Source organism: Nycticebus coucang, chromosome 12, assembly GCF_027406575.1.
Source record: "Nycticebus coucang isolate mNycCou1 chromosome 12, mNycCou1.pri, whole genome shotgun sequence".
NCBI classification, from domain to species: Eukaryota; Metazoa; Chordata; class Mammalia; order Primates; family Lorisidae; genus Nycticebus; species Nycticebus coucang.
The window spans coordinates 69,585,510-69,598,838 of record NC_069791.1 but is presented as its reverse complement, the minus strand read 5'-3'; the positions used below and the strand labels follow the sequence as shown (position 1 = coordinate 69,598,838).

Below are 13,329 nucleotides of genomic sequence, written 5' to 3'. Positions count from 1 at the left end.
AACTTCTTGTCTCAATGTGTCAAAATCTTTGGCCATTTGGTCTTTGAATTTGTTGAATTCCTGAGATATCTTTTGGGTTCCTGCTTGGAGTTCTAATTCAATCTTATTTGCCATCCAGATTCTGAATTCGATTTCTGACATCTCAGCTATTTGTTTGTGCATGGGATCTTGTGCTGTGTCTGCCCCATTGATCCCTGGGGGAGTTGATCTACTCTGATTATTCTACTCTAATTAAACTGCCAGAGTTTTTCTGTTGATTCCGCCGCATGATTGTTTTTCACTATTGCCTCTGGCCATCCTCAGAGTTGGGGAGGTGTCTCTCCGAGATTAGATCCCAGCGGGATCACTCTATTGTTGCTTGATCTTTGTAGGGAGCAACCCTGTGTAGTTCCTCTGGGGCTGCTCCAGCTAGGGAGTTCTGGCTATGGAAGCAGCTCCGGCATGGACATACCTGGATCCAGCAACAGGGCGAGAGGTGGTGCGCACTGTTCTGGGAGTGCCTGGCACCCAGTGAGTGAGTTTGGTACAGACAGCCCAAGGCTCCAGCAGTCTCTGGCCAGGGGAAGGGCTCTGCACAGAGTCACGGAGAGCTCCAGAGGGCACGCAGCTACCAGTATCCCTGGCCAGACAAGCGGGCCAGTGTGGAGGCTGGGAGGAAACAGGAGGGAGGACGCAGGGTTGCACAGCTCCCGCAGTTCCTGGTCAGGGCATGTGGAGGCCCAGTTGGTGCGGGGTCGTGGCACAGATCTTATGGAGGTCCAGGTACTGCCAAGCCCAGGAATTTGAGGTTGCTATGAGCTGTGACACCACGGCATTCTACCCAGGCCAACAACCTGAGCCTCCAGTGTGCCAAAACCCTCTCACTCTGCCCCTAAGGGTTAAGGCTATAAGGCAGCTCAGTCCCCGCCTTTAAGCTGCTCTGTCACTAGGTTACTAGGTCCTGCCTGATCCTTGCTCTGGGACCCTGAGGGCAGAGCTTACCGGTGCAGTTCTCTCACACAATGGCTCCCTGCCACCCAGCTCAGTGGCTCTGTCTGGGGCCCCAGAAAATGCCCAAAGTTCTCCGCACTCCTGCTCAAGCTCTCCCCAAGGCAGTTCAACTGAGTGCCAAGTCCAAAAACACTGAAACAGTTCACAGGTAAGGCCTTCCTGGTTTGCAGTCTCACTGCTGCTTGTACTTATGGTTGCCAGCGTGATTAGGTCGATCGAACACACGCAATCACTTGCCAGTTTCCCACTGTTTTTGTCCTCCTCTTGGGGTCCAGAAGTCCCTTGTTGACTCCCTGTATCCTCAAAGGGATGATTATAAGCAGATCCCATCAGCCAGAGATGTCTGGAGTCTTATCACCCCAGACTCACTGTGCCCAGTTGCAGGGAAGCTGTTACTCGGCCGCTATCTTTAATCTCTCCCTCCTGCTTCACCGCATCTTTTTATCTTAATGGGCTATCCTTCCCATTTTATTTGTATTTTCTTAATTTTAATATAGTTGAATTTACTCATCTTTTCTAGTTAATATTGTTTCAGTTTTGTTGTAGTTTGCTACAAATTTATCAAAAGTTTTTTTCTTCTTCCTGGGCAGATGGTGTGACTCCATTTTATAGCAATATTGTGTTAAACCCGGCTGCATGCCTGTGTTGCAACCAATAGAACATGAGTGCAAAGAATGTATGCCACTTCTTGGTTTGGCCTATAATATTCATAACTATCTCACATCTCCAATCTCTTTTCTGTCTTCCAGGTGACTAGGTCAGAAATTCCCAGGAAATCTTGGAATCCATATATTGAAGATGGCAGAGGTGCCATCAGATGTCCTCCTTGGAGGAGAGCCACTCTCAGTCATGGACATTTGCATCAAACTGTTACAGGAATGAAAACCAAATTTGTATTGTGTTTAAGCAACCACACCTTAGAGTCTGTCAGAGCTGTTATCTTTAAGCTAACTTACTACATGTTTTGTTTAAGAAATGTTCCATTAATCTGTCCAAGTGTGGAATCTCATGCCTGCAATCTCACCAGTTTGGGAGGCTTGTGTGAGAGGACTGCTTGAGGCTGGGAGCTGAAGATGAGCTTGAGCAACATAGTGAGATCCTGTCACTACAACAAATACAAAAAATTAGGTACAGTAGGGTGACTGTGGCTCAATGAGTGGGGCAACAGCCCCATATGCCAGAGGTGGTGGGTTCAAACCCAGCCCTGGCCAAAAACTATAAAAAAAAAATAGGTATAGTGGCCATGGCAATAGTTTTAGCTATTTGGGAGGCTGAGCCAGGATGATTGCTTGAACCTGGCATTTGTAGGTGCAATGAGGTATGTAGTCCTCCCTGGGTAACAGTGAGACCATGCCTCAAAAAATTTTTTTTTGTTAATCTGATGCCAGAACAATATCTCTTAGGGTTTCTTCCAAAGGATCAGAACCATTTTTATTTATTTATTTACTTATTTTTGAGACAGAGCCTCAAGCTGTCCCCCTGGGTAGAGTGCTGTGGCATCACAGCTCACAGCAACCTCCAATTCCTGGGCTCAAGCGAGTCTCCTGCCTCTGCCTCCCAAGTAGCTGGGACCACAGGCGCCTACCACAATGCCCGGCTATTTCTGTTGCAGCCGTCATTGTTGTTTGGCAGGCCCGGGTTGGATTTGACACGCCAGCTCCGGTGCATGAGGCTGACGCCTTAGCTGCTTGAGCCACAGGCCCCCAGCCAATCAAAAGCATTTTAGTAAAGAACTGAATGAATTGGCAGCACCTGTGGCTCAGTGGGTAGAGTGCCAGCCCCATATGCCGAGGTGGCGGGTTCAAACCCGACCCCACTCAAAATGCAACAACAACAACAAAAATAGCTGGGCATTGTGGCAGGCACCTGTTGTCCTAGCTACTCGGGAGGCTGAGGCAAGAAGATGGCCTAAGCCCAGGAGTCGGAGGTTGCTGTGAGCTGTGAGGCCACGGCACTCTACCGAGGACGATAAAGTGAGACTCTACAAAAAAAAAAAGAACTGAATAAATTATTGAATGAATAACTCAACTCGGTCTTTTGGCGATTTCTATCTGGTTGGTATGAGCAGAATTATTCTAATATTGAAGTCGTAACGTCCAGCACCTCAGAATGTGACTATTTGGAGATAGGGTCTTTGGAGAGGTAATTACATTAAAATGAGCTCATTAGTATGGGTTCTCACTCAAAATAAATGGTGTCTTAAAAGAGGAAATTAGACAAAGATGACCACCTATAAGCCAGGGAGAGAGGCCTCAGAAAGAATCTACCCTGCAAACACTTTGGTCTTGGACTCCCAACCTCCAGAGCTGTGATAAAATTAATTTCTGTTCTTTAAGCCACCAAGTTTGTGGCACATTGTTATGGCAGGCCTAGAAAACTAATATACCTTCTCAGCTGGGCATCTGTGGCTCAAGTGGCTAAGGCTCCAGCCACATGCAACTGAGCTGGCGGGTTCAAATCCAGCCCAGGCCCACCAAACAACAATAAGGGCTGCAACCAAAAAATAGCCAGGTGTGGTGGGTGCCTGTAGTCCCAGCTACTTGGGAGGCAGAGGCAGGATACTCACTTGAGCCCAGGAGTTGGAGGTTGCTGTGAGCTGTGATGCTATGGCACTCTACTCAGGGCGACAGCTTGAGGCTCTGTCTCAAAGAAAAAAAAAAACTAATGTACCTTCTCAGAAAACAAAGATGACTCTGGAAAAAATCTGTCAAGCTAACTATAATAATATCTATTTCTCATGGAATACCTAAGCCCTCATGGTCCTTACAATTCCTGTGTCACTTCTCTTCCTCAGTCACCTGGATAGACATTATCTCAACCCCACTGTTTTCAATCCTCTGCATATGCAGGACCCTTATCTCTCTCTCCTTGCTCTAGCTGAGTGATCGTAGCAGGTACAAATGGGAAATAAGAATCTTGTTCATGGGAAAGCAAAAGGGACTTCATGATTCAAACTGGCTAGACTCAGGTCAAAGCCAAGCATAGTTTAGGTGGCAAAGAGGAGCAGATTGAGGAATGTTTTGAAAGTCCGGGAGAACAAATAAGATAATAAATTTCTTACATTTTATTAAAAAAATATTAAGAAGGCCCTCTATAGAAGAAGAGGGCCTAGAAGTGACCTTAATCAAAATTCGCAACTGCAAACAAAGAATGCTAAAAAGTAGATTTTAGGTCATGTAGGGAATGTCCTTTTCCAACCAAGCAAGCAAGACCATGTTGTCAGTAGCATTCCTTTTACATCTTTCTCTGAATGGTGTCTCCTCCTACATGAGGTCCAGATTGACATCCTCAAATGCAGCTGTATCCTGAACCAATGCAAGTTGGGACCTGCAGAGAATGACATTTTTGGAGCAATGTTATGTGACTCAAGTGCTTTTCTCCCTGGCGTCTAAACTCTGTTTTAGTAGGATTTGACAAGAATGAACCCTTTCATGTGACCAGCTTTCACACTGTTCCTTTGAGGAAGTGGTTGTGTACTTCACCAGAGACCAGTGGAAAGACTCAACTGTGCTCAGAAGAACATCTATAAAGATACAATCCTAGAGAATTATAGGAAAATGATGATCCTGGATGAGGACTCTGTCCTTACAATCGGACCTTGTTCCTGTGTTTCTATACATAATGTCCACCATTCTTTTTTCAAATGCAAATACTGAAATTTTTGAGGGCAACAATGTTTTCTCATAACCCATTAGGTTATCAAACCTGACTTGAACTCCTCTGTTGGTGAAACGATTTTTTAGTCTTTAACCTGATTGGCATACATAATTACATGCTGTTCCAGAAATACTGTTGAATTATGGAGTACTAGCCAAACCCCCTGCAGTGTTATGTAATATACCTTATCTTTCTGAAAACTAAGAAATTCTGATTTTTGTAAGACATATGGCCTTTTATAATCCATATGGGATTGTGGACCTGTATGTAGCACATTAAAGCTACAGGTAATGTTAACCTCCCCATACCCACAAAAGAAAGACCTAGAGAGGGTCTTGTGTCACTGCTGGACTGAAAATTACCTGACCTAGGAATTTCTTTCCCCCACTGCCAAGTAAGAGCCACAAGTCTCTCCTCGATAGAGCAGAAAATGGCAGCTTGGTTTGCTGATGGTAGCTCTTAGCCATATGGATGGAAACTGACCTGGAAATCAGCAGCAATTTTGCCTGATGGAAAACTGAATTACAAACAGTCCACTGAGGAGGACTGAGACAGGAAAACTAAAGACTATAAAGAGCTAGGAATTGAAAGCTGAGGATCCTTCAATGGATTCCTGGGCTATGCCCTGGATCAGCCTTATAGCCTGGCAAGTATGCCTGGAGCAATTAAAAGTGATCAAAAGTTAAAAGTGGGACAGCCCAAGTGTGATAGGTCATTTGCTCACCAACAGATTCCACTAGTGGAGTCTGAAAGGGACAGGAGTGCCAAGACAGAGGCTTTTAGTCCAGCCACCCAAAGTGGCAGTGTCATTATCTGGGTACTGACAAATGTTCTCTCCTTGACCCCTTTTGCAATATTCCTCAATAAAATCTGTTTTTATCATTTTTACTACTTTAGAGAGGAAATTACATTAAAATGAAGTCATTAGTTATCTTGATAATACCCATGATGAATGGGTATGAGGGCCCTAGGTCATGCTGCCTTGGTCAACAACCAAGTAATCTCAGGATTCATGTCATATCTCTGGGGACCACAGTGGTCTCCACAAGGGTGGAGGATGGGAAGAGGGGGTCAGGAACTGGGACTGGGAGCTTCCAGCCCAGCCTCCTCCCCACCTCTGCTGCCTAGTGGAGAGCCCCACCCAGCAGCCTCTCTAGGAACCAAGAAGGCTTCACAGCTCTTGGATCCTGTCCCTGGGCCCTGCAACCTTTCCTTTTAATTCTCAGCCACTGCCCTTGGGACCTAGAAGCCCAAAGCATGGCATGCTTATCTTCAATAACTTTAAAATTATTAGAATAAATGTGTTAAGACAGTAGTTGCAAGTGACTTTATAACCCTTTCTGGGGCAGTGAGGTCTTTTATCACTCTCGATGTCCCCTTAAACTGGATTCTGTACTAGATGCTGTGAGACAATAGAACGAATAATAAGACTGTTGCCTCACTGCTATGGACCGAATTGTCTGAAAATTCCTATGTGAACCCGTAACCCCCAGTGGGAGAGTATTTGGAGATGGGCCTTAAGTAGGAAGATAAGGTTCAATGATGTGATAAAAACAGAAAGAAAAAAATTAAATGAGGTCATAAGGGGGCCCTGATCCTTATAGGATATGCTGTCTCATAAGAGTCATCCGAGATGTCTCTATACACATACAGGAAAGGCCATATGAGGACACAGCCAGAGGGCTGTGATCTACAAACTAGGAAGGCTTCATGAGAAACCTACCTGGCTGACACATTGATCTTGGACTTCCACCCTCTAGAAATGTAAGAAAATAAATGTTTGTTGTTTGAGTCCCCATGTATGGTATTTTGTTATGGCAGCATGAACAGACTGACATGTATGAACAGACTGAGTGCCCCGGCCCGTGGGGAATTCAGCGGGGACCTGGGAAACAAAGGGGTCAGTCGAATGAGGGGACAAGAGACATGAAAGAATGAGAGCAAGTCAAGAGTCTGATCAAGCTCCGTCGAGTTTATTTTTCAGCTGGACTTATAAGCACACAAACAAGGAAGTAACTAAGGGCTATTCCTAACAGGGTGGGGAGGGGGCTAGTTTCTGGAAAATTACTAGGAGAAGGTCCGTAAGGCATGGGGGTGCATTTTTGAAGAGATACGCAAGTGGAAAGTACCGTTGCTGTTATGGTTGAATTCCTGAGAGTAGTTTGCTCGTAAAACCGCAAATCAAGCAGGCTAGCAAGGGGCATTTTTGTGAGATGTTTTGGCTCCTGGCAACTGAGATATCCTTTACAATCTAGAGATCAGAGATGGCATATTCACATTCATGGTAAGCATGAAGATAGTGTTGGCTATGGTCTGAATGTTGGTGTCCCCCAGCTCATTCGTATTTGGAACCTAACCCCCAATGCAATAGTGTTAGTAGGTGGGCTGGCAGGCCTTGGGAAGTTATCCACCTTCAGAAATGGCATTATACTACATGGAAGAAGCTGCACTGGGCTCCCTTGTCCCTTCCTCCATGTGAGAACACAGCACCAAGGCACTATCTTTGAGGTAGAGAGCCAGCCCTCACCAGACACCTTGATCTACTGGCTCCTTGATCTTGGACTTCCCAGCCTCCAGAACTGTAAGCAATACATTTTTTTTTAAATAACTTCTCAAGCCTAAGGTGTTTTGTTGTAGAAGCCCTATTGGAGTAAGACAATGCTATAGTTTGTTTTGTTTTGTTTTTGAGACAGAGTCTCACTGTGTTGCCCTTGGTAGAGTGCCATGGTGTCACAGCTCACAGCAACCTCAAATTCCTGGGCTTAAGTGATTCTCTTGCCTCAGCTTCCCCAGTAGCTGGGACTACAGGTACCCACAACAACACCCGGCTATTTTTTGGTTGCAGTTGTCATTGTTGGTTAGCAGGCTCGGGCTGGGCTGGAACCTGCCAGCCTTGGTGTATGTGGCCGACACCCTACTCACTGAGCTACACGTGCTAAGCCTTTTGTTTTTGTTTTTTTTTTTTTTTTGGAGACAGAGTGTTACTATGTCACCCTTGGTAGAGTGCCATGGCATCATAGTTCACAGCAACCTCAAATTCTTGGGCTTAAGAGATTCTCTTGCCTCAGCCTCCCAAGTTGCTGAAACTATAGGTGCTTTCCACAATACCCAGCTATTTTTAGAGACAGAGTCTTGCTCTTACTCAAACTCCTGAGCTCAGGCAATCCACCTGCCTTGGCCTCCCAGCGTACTAGGATTACAGGCATGAGCCACCGCACCCAGCCAAATGCTATAGTTTAGTAAAGGAAATATTTTAGGGCAGAATGATTGAGAAGCAACATTTGAAAACTTTTATGAGTGGAATGTTTCTTTTGTTAATTTGGTGGTTTATCGGGTTGGAAATGGGAGCTGAGATTCCAAACAGAGGGAGCCCTTTGACCAATGGTATATACATGGAAATATGGAGAATTCAAGTGGTACACAAGGCAACAGCAAATATCTGTAGCAGAAGGTTGAAGAGGAAAAGAAGGATGGGAGGAATAAAAATTCAGAGAAAACAAAAATTATGCTAAAGTTACATTCACTTAGATCAGTGGTTCTCAACCTTACTAATGCCGTGGACCCTTTAATACAGTTAATACAGTTCCTCATGTTGTGGTGACCCCCCAACCATAAAATTATCTTCGTTGCTACTTTATAACTGTAATTTTGCTACTGTTCTGAATCGTAATGTAAATATCTGATATTCAGGATATATTTTCATTGTTACAAATTGAACATCATTAAAGCATAGTGATTAATCACAAAATCAGTATATAATTATATATTGTGAAATATTTATTTCTAATTATACATAAAGGACATTTTGTCTTGAAGAGTGGTGTAGCATGGGTAACAGTCTTAATATAACAAGAGTAAACTACATTGCTACCTTTTGCAACAGCATGCGTAAACAGCCAACGTCAGTGCGAAGGTTGAGATTGCATCTTTCTCATCAGATCAGAAATTCTCGGGGCAGTCTTTGCAAGAGCACAATGAAGATCATCTTCCACAACAAGTCTACTTCTGTATTTCGACTTGATAACCAACAAGCAGGAAAACCCTGTTTCACAAAGATATGTTGTTGGAAATGGAAGAAGAGGCGCAACACAGCCTCAGAACAGGATATGACTGCAAACATTTGATCCAGAATTTTGTAACTGGCATTGTAGAGAAATCAGTTCTCGGCGCATTGCTGTTAATAAGTTCAATGAACTCCTCTTGCGCTGTTTCAGGAACAGCTTCAACTTTGATTGTGAATGGGCTTCTGGCAAGAGCAAATGGGGTGTCAGGTAGATTTGGAAAGTATGATGAAATTTCGTCTGCAAGCATGTGCGAGTGTTCTTTCACAGAAATTATCATCATAATCCTTTTGTCTGGTTCAATGTCATTTTCCTCAAAGAAAGCTGATGAGGTAGGCAACATGTAAATTTTATTTTTTTATCTGTTTTTTTTTTTTTTTTGAGACAGAGTCTCAAGGTGCTGCCCTCGGTAGAGTGCCGTTGCATCATCGCTCACAGCAAACTCCAACTCCTGGGCTTAAGCGATTCTCTTGCCTCAGCCTCCAAAGTAGCCGCGACCACAGACGCCCAGCTATTTTTTGGTTGCAGCTGTTGTTGTTGTTTGGCAGGCCCAGGCTGTATTCAAACCTGCCAGCTCAGGTGTATGTGGCTAGCACCTTGGCCGTTTGAGCCACAGGCGCTGAGCCTGTAAATTTTATTTTCATCCAATTTTTTTGGTCAAAGCTGAAGTTTGATTTGGACTGATCGAATCTTTTCAGACAAATCGAGGCATGTTGCATTTGGTGTCTGCTGTGATAAATTTGACTCATTCAAGATGGCAAAAGACCCAAGTAGGCTATTTTCTGCAGTTCACTTTTATCGCTGAAAAGTGCTTTGAACTGCAGTCTTGCTTTCTGATTAAAAAACGTTTTGAGTTCATCCTGAAGCTCAAAAACACGTTTTAAAACTTTTCCTCTCAACAACCATCTCCCTTCAGTGTGAAATCGCAGAGCATTGTTCGGTGCATCCAACTTGTTGCACAGTTGCAAAAACAGTCGACTGTTTAAGGTCCTCGCCTTTACAAAATTGACAGAACTTATGACGCTTTTCATCACTTCTTGTAACTCTTGTGGCAGTGTCTTCATTGCTAATATTTGCCGATGAAGCATACAGTGAGTTCTGATGACTTTTGGTGAAATCCAGATCGACATCCTAGCATAGCTGGAGCACCATCTGTGCAAACACCACAACCCTTTCTCAAGAAACTGTATGCTCTTTCACAAATGAACCAACTGTGTCAAACACATCACGTGCAGTAGTTGTCGTTTCAAGAAGTTTGCAAAAAAGAAACTCATCTTTAACGTCGCCATCATTAACATACCTCACGTAAACCAGTAGCTGTGAACAGTTTGCAACGTCTGTAGATTCATCAAGCTGGATACTAAATATTGCAAGTGGAGCAGAGTCAATTTCCTGGATTGCCTGATCAAGAAGATCAGCAGACATGTCATCTATTCTTCTGCGGATAACAGTGTCGTTAGATAAGGAAATTGCCCTCAATTTCGTAACAAATTCGTCTCTAATCATAACTTGAACAATGTCTTTGGCCGCTGGCAACAGTAAATCCTCAGCAGTGGTGTGAGGTTTCGTAGCTCTGGCGATTCTGAGCGCCACCAAATATGAAGCTTCAATGGCTGCTATATTTTGTTTGTGGCACTTGCCACCAGTGTCAGGTCTGGCTTTCTTGAGTCCATCAGCTTTGCTTCTAAAATAGTTGATATCCTTGCTGGAAAAGCTCAGATGCTTGCTATCAAAATCACATTTTAGTTTGTTCGGCTTCATAGTTCCAGCTGTTAGTGCCCCGGCCCGCGGGGAATTCAACGGGGACCTGGGAAACAAAGGGGTCAGTCGAATGAGGGGACAAGAGACACGAAAGAATGAGAGCAAGTCAAGAGTCTGATCAAGCTCCGAAGAGTTTATTTTTCAGCTGGGCTTATAAGCACACAAACGAGGAAGTAACTAAGAGCTGTTCCTAACAGGGTGGGGAGGGGGCTAGTTTCTGGAAAATTACTAGGAGAAGGACCCTAAGGCAGGGGGCGCATTTTTGAAGAGATACGCAAGGGGAAAGTACTGTTGCTGTTTATGGTTGAATTCCTGAGAACAGTTTGCCTGTAAAATCAAGATAGCAAGGGGTATTCTTGCGAGATGTTTTGGCTCCCGGCATCTCCTCCCTTTTAGTTTTTTAAATTGTTGGGATCTGTCAGTTGTCAGCGTAGAAGAGAGGGCATTAACCTTTTGGGGGGAAGTATTGACCTGATTCCTCCCGCGGGCATAATGACCGCATGATAAGTTTGAGCGTCTTTTGGGGAGGAGAGGAGAAATTTTTACGACGCTAACCTCTATGCAAATCAGGTTTGCTTCCGAGGGACTCAGAGAGGCTGTTTATGCCTTCCCTCTGCAGTGTCTTTATTGCACCCCGTAAAAAGGTACCCAGGTTGTACTCACATATGATGGTGAGTCAACGTGCATAGCTCTGAGTGCTTACGCGGTTCCCGGAGGAATATCTTTGTTGTTAGGTTCGGCAAGGCCCCGGTCTGTAAGGTCGAGTCTATGATAATGGACTTGAATGGGTTTTGATGCCAGGGAGTCAATCTGTGATTTGATAAAATTCATGATTTTGTTAAGAATAATGGGTCCAAGGGTGATTATTAATAGCAAGAATAAGGGGACCTGCAAGGGGCATGAGTAAGGAGTACATGGAGGATTTCCATCACTCGTTTGCCTCAGAAGAAAATTTTTGTTTTTGTAAATCTAAGCTAAGCTTATGAAGTTTGTCAATCTGTGTTTTCATCAGTCGAGTTTTCAGTTAAATAAAAGCGCCAAGCGAAGGGCTTGGTAACTGCTGGAACAGGTTGGCCCAGTGCCGGAAGGCAGAAGATCAGGAGATAAGGCAGCATCATGGATGGAAGTCCGTGGTTCTGGAAGGGAAAAGAGAAAGATAATCTCAGGGAGGTTTTTCTCCCTGGATTTTAGAATTGCTATCAATTTGTTTTACTAATCTTTCAGGCAGCCATCTGGCTGCATTTTCTTTCATATTTGGACTGCACATAATTAGTCTTACTTGGGCCAGGATGTCTCTGCCCCAGAGATTGACTGGGAGGCCAGGCACAACATAAGGTTGGACAGTACCAGTGTTGCCTTCCTCGTCTGTCCATTTGAGGATTTCAGCACTCTGTTGGGGGTTGGAGGTTTGGCCAATACCCCGGAGATGGGTTAGGGAAGTAGTGAGGGGCCAGGAAGGGGGCCAGTATTTACTGGCGATTACTGTGGCGTCTGCCCCAGTGTCAAGTAATCCTTCAAAAGTTTTGCCGTTTAATTGTAGCTTAAGGAGGGGTTTTTCTTGTGTGATTTGTCTGACCCAATAAGCGTCAGAGGAACCGAGGTTATGAGTACCCCGGGTTTTTAGAGAATAAGGATGGTTGGAGGGGAAGAGCTGAGCTATTCTTTGGCCTGGGTGAATGGTTATAGGGCCGAGGGAGGCGGAAGCAAGTATTTTAATTTCTCCAGCGTAATCATTATCAATGATGCGGGGGGAATAGTGAGGCCTTGCAGAGTGGTACTGGCATGGCCAAGAAGAAGTCCGAAAGTGTTGGGGGGCAAGGGGCCATAAACCCCAGTAGGGAGGATTTGGATGCCCATTTCAGGTGTTAGTATTGCGCTGGTGGAGGAACAGAGGTCCAGTCCTGCGCTGCCGGCAGTTGCTCGGGAGAGGGAGAGGAGGCTTGGACTTGAGGGGGCGGGTTTTGGGGGACAAACCTGATAGCCTCAGATTTAGAGTTTTTATTTTGGAAGGTTTGTTAAATATCAAAGTCCTAGAACATTTGTTCAAAGAAAATTACCAGCCAAAAGATTTTAAAGGAAATACATAGTCAACTGGATCACATGTAAATTCTTTCACAAAGTTTCTTTTATGAACTTCATTTAACCTGCACAGTCCATCTACAAACATTCTAAACTCTCTTTAACTTTTGCCCTGCCTTTCACTTTCTTACACAACCATTCTGTTTCAGGACAAAATTTATCATACAAGATTCTTTCTTTACACAATGCCATTCTCCTGTCTAATTTCTCTTACTCTTAAAAACTCACTTTCCACAAAACAGGATCCCAGTTTACCATGATGTCACCCATTCACTCAGCCTAACTGATAACTAGAAGGTTTAAAAGGTAAGAATCTTACCCTAAGACAAAGATTCAGTTTCCCCAACAATTTAAACAATCAAATTATTTCATTTTACAAATGAGAGGCATTTATGAGATGTAACATTGATACAGGATTTTCCCACTCAGGGCTGGACAGGGAACCCCCGTTTTTCAGGCTCAGGCATAGGAACAGAAACAGAAGGGCAGGCTGACAGCGGTCTCGAGTGTTCTTTAAGCGCCTTCTCCCCTTCTTTAACAACTTCTTGGACATCAGGCCATTGGTTGTAAGTTTTTAAAATATCATAGATCAAGTTCCAGTAGGAAAATGCCTGAACAGGGATTTTTTCGGGGCTGAATGTTCTATAATAATCTTTTAGACAATCACCAACTCTAGTCTATCTCAGAACATCAATAGTGCCTTCTTGGGGGAACCAAGGACAGATATCACCAATAAAAACAAAAAATTTATAGAGATCCTTTTTTCTTTACCCGAATTCCT

The 13,329-nt window shown here is 44.1% G+C and overlaps 1 pseudogene; it reads right to left on the bottom strand.

Moving 5' to 3' along the window:
- Positions 1-8,549: 8,549 nt before the first annotated feature.
- Positions 8,550-10,469, bottom strand: LOC128561983 (zinc finger BED domain-containing protein 5-like; annotated as a pseudogene).
- Positions 10,470-13,329: the final 2,860 nt, after the last annotated feature.